Here is a 3,305-nt window from a genome sequence, read left to right on the forward strand (position 1 = left end):
CGGAGGCCGTCGGTTCGGTGATGGAGCCGTAGGCTTGGCGTAGATTCGGTGATTGAGACAGATTCGAGCCATAGATTCAACGATCAGTGATCGAGCCGTAAATTCAATGATCAAGCCGTAGATTCGATGATCAAGCCGTAGATTCAGCGATCAGCGATCGAGCCGTAGATTCGACGATCGAGCCATCGATTTGATGATCAACGATCGAGCCATAGATTCAACGATCGACGATCGAGCTGTAGATTCGGCGATCGAGCTGCATTGGTCGAGGTCTTTTGCCTTCAGAGATCGAGGCCGTCGTAGATATTCCGCTCCTTCGATCTCCATCAGGATCTGCGCACGAGGAGTGGAGAAAGAGGTGCAGGAGTCATAGCTGCGATGCGTCGGTCTCGGACTCCGTCGTCGGGATGAGACCCGTCTATCGGTGGGGCCTGCTGGGTTCAGCAGGAGCCCGATTTTTCTTCCGCTTCTCCTTCTGACCTGTGCCCTCGGTCAGACGTCGGTCGGAAGCTCCTTCGTCCATGCGCATGTATTTATACACGCGCTCCAGTAATTCAGCATACGTTCGGGGGAAGGTCTTGTCCAAGGAATATGTGAATCGGGATACTCTTAGCCCCCTCTTCATGGTCGAGATAGCCATATCTTCGTTGAGGTCCCAGACCTCAAGTGTGGTCGTATTGAATCGGGTCATAAAGTGTCGGAGTATCTCATTTTCTCCCTGCTTGAGAGAGAAAAGACTGTCCGAGGTTCGTGGCGGCTTCCGGCTGGTGCTGAAATGGGCCACGAAAGAATGCTCGAGTTGCCTGAAGGAGTGGATACTCCCTGAGCGGAGGTCGGAGTACCAGGCTCTGGCAGCTTTATGAAGCGTGGCGGGGAAGCCGATGCAGAGGAGGGCATCGGTTGCCCCTTGAATTGTCATGAGAGCCTTGTAGCTCTCCAGATGGTCAACTGGGTCGGTGGAGCCGTCGTATGGCTCCACATGAGGCATCTTAAACCAACTAGAGATCGGTTCGTCGAGGATAAATCGGGAGAGAGGTTGGGTGGTCCGGAAGTCAACGTCATTTGAAGATTTATGACCATCCGCCTGGAGCTGGGTAAGCCGACGGTCGATTTCTTCGAACTTGCGTTCGTAGTCATCTAACCATCGGTGTTGAGAAACTCCAAGGGTCGAACCTCCCGACGAACTTGAGAGTGAGGCGGATGGTGTCCGCAGCCACTTCTCCTTCCTCGCTCGCTCCAGCTGGGAAGGAGAAGGACGCCGAGATCGGTGGGTGTGGCGCTGTGGCCGCCTCGCTCCTTCTCGGTGGGAGTGCTGAGACGGCTGCTCTTGAGGAGGAGACGGAAGTTGATGCGGGCGTCGGCGGCTGCTTCTGGACGGTATAGGGTACGCCGTCGGTTGTTCCACCGACGGTTGCGGCAACTGACTCAGTTGCTGTTGGAGGTTGTTGACCGCATCCGTCAGAACGGACATTTGTCGCACGATCACCGCGATCTGTGCCTCCGTGGTCACCACCGGATACGGAGAGATGGGTTTCGCCATGGAGGGCAAAGGAGGGGCCTCTTCCCGATGGGAAGAGTGCCTTGTCGATCCGGTAGCTCTCGATCGCTGAGCCCTGATTTTCATCATCTCGAGAGATTTTTCAAGCTCTATGGAGCTCGCTGGCTTACCTCTATCGAATGACCCCCTACCTGGCGCGCCAAATCTGTTGCGGCCAATCCCCCCATCGCCCGATCGTCGGGGCCGCGCACCTGCAAGAAAAGTCCTCACAGACTGGAGATGCCTCCAGCGGGGACCCTCCGACGGTCAAGTCAAAGAGGAGACTAGGCAACAGTGAAAAATCAGGAGCTCAGCGGGGGAGAGAGAGAGGGCTAGAGAGCTCAAGAGCTTAAAGGCGCTTCAGAGAGCTTGAGAAAGCTTACTCATGCCTGTTGCTTTACCCCATTTTATAATAGAATGCGGTATGGTCCCGCCATTAATGGTGCAGACAACTGGGGAGTTGTCAAATCGATGGGGACTGTCAAATCGGCGTGGGTCGTCAGGTCATTAACCCACGTCTTTAGCAGGACAATGCCCCACGACGATCGTACAGCATGTCCTTGGCAGGAGAATAGCCCATAGCGGTTGTTCGGCATTTGGATGGCCTGACCGACTGTATGTCGGTATTCGGCTGCCGGGCCGTCGGGTGGTGATTCGGAGACACCGTCGACTGATCTGGTGCCTTGTGGAAGTCGGACGTCGGCTGCCACCCCCGACATTGAGTCGGTGATATGGGTTCGACCGCTCGGCCGATCGAGAACAGTGGGTCTGTTCGGCCGACATACCTTCGGTCGGATATTGTCGGCAGTCATTGTCGGTAGTCGTTGTCGAAGTCGTCCGTCGGTCCGGTCGGTAGAGTCGGACGTCGGTCGGATCGGTCCGAGGATAAATCAGCATACGGGGGTCAGTCGGTGTATCCTAACAACTATAATATAGTACAACAATAGGAGATACATTATCACACATTATATCATAACATAATATAGGAGATAAGAAACAATATATCAAACAAGAACTGGTTGTTTCCTCGCCACAACCAGGCACTTCCATACTACCACATCGTCTGAAGATCCATGATTACTTACACTACGTGGCCTTGGTCTTCTCAAAAGAAATTTGAATGTCTATAAAGGCACTAAATAAAATGAATTGTAGCTGTTATTGATTAATGTATGTACTATCATTTTTGCAAGCATGCAAAATTTAAGAAAAAATATCGTGATTAATAAACAAAAAAAATGTAATCAATGACAACATTGTTATGCTATCGCCAATGGCTCGTGATGATTGCCTTCCGATAGATCATCCCAAAAAACTAAAGGCGGGCTTCAACAACATAATAATCTAATGCAGAAGCAAAAGGGTAAAACAAATCCAAAATAAGAAAACGTAAACGCGTCGACAGCAGGATTCGAACCTGCGCAGGCAAAGCCCAACAGATTTCGAGTCTGTCTCCTTAACCACTCGGACATATCGACGTTGAGTTGGCTCTGTGCACTCCACTTTTATTCATATTTTATTCTTTAAACAAACTAAATAACCCAGATAGAAGCAATGCGATATGGGTTCGATGTTGAGAAAACTTTGAGCATAAATCTAATCCACCCTGGCTTGTAATTAGTTTTGAGTCTTAAAAATCTGGTGTGATCAAGACTGATCCTGAATCCAGCCACACAAGCCTATTTCAAATCAAAAAATTATATTCTATATGGCATGCACGGTCAATCAAAAGCTGTTCATTTCTGTGGATTTCATTTATCAAGCACTC

General features: G+C 50.6%; 1 non-coding gene across 1 annotated transcript; it reads right to left on the reverse strand.

Moving 5' to 3' along the window:
• Window positions 1–2,933: 2,933 nt before the first annotated feature.
• On the reverse strand, window positions 2,934–3,015 carry TRNAS-CGA (transfer RNA serine (anticodon CGA)). Its single transcript has one exon. It is a non-coding gene; the product is annotated as a tRNA-Ser (tRNA).
• Window positions 3,016–3,305: the final 290 nt, after the last annotated feature.

The sequence above is a fragment of the Elaeis guineensis genome, chromosome 1, assembly GCF_000442705.2.
Source record: "Elaeis guineensis isolate ETL-2024a chromosome 1, EG11, whole genome shotgun sequence".
Lineage (NCBI taxonomy): Eukaryota > Viridiplantae > Streptophyta > Magnoliopsida > Arecales > Arecaceae > Elaeis > Elaeis guineensis.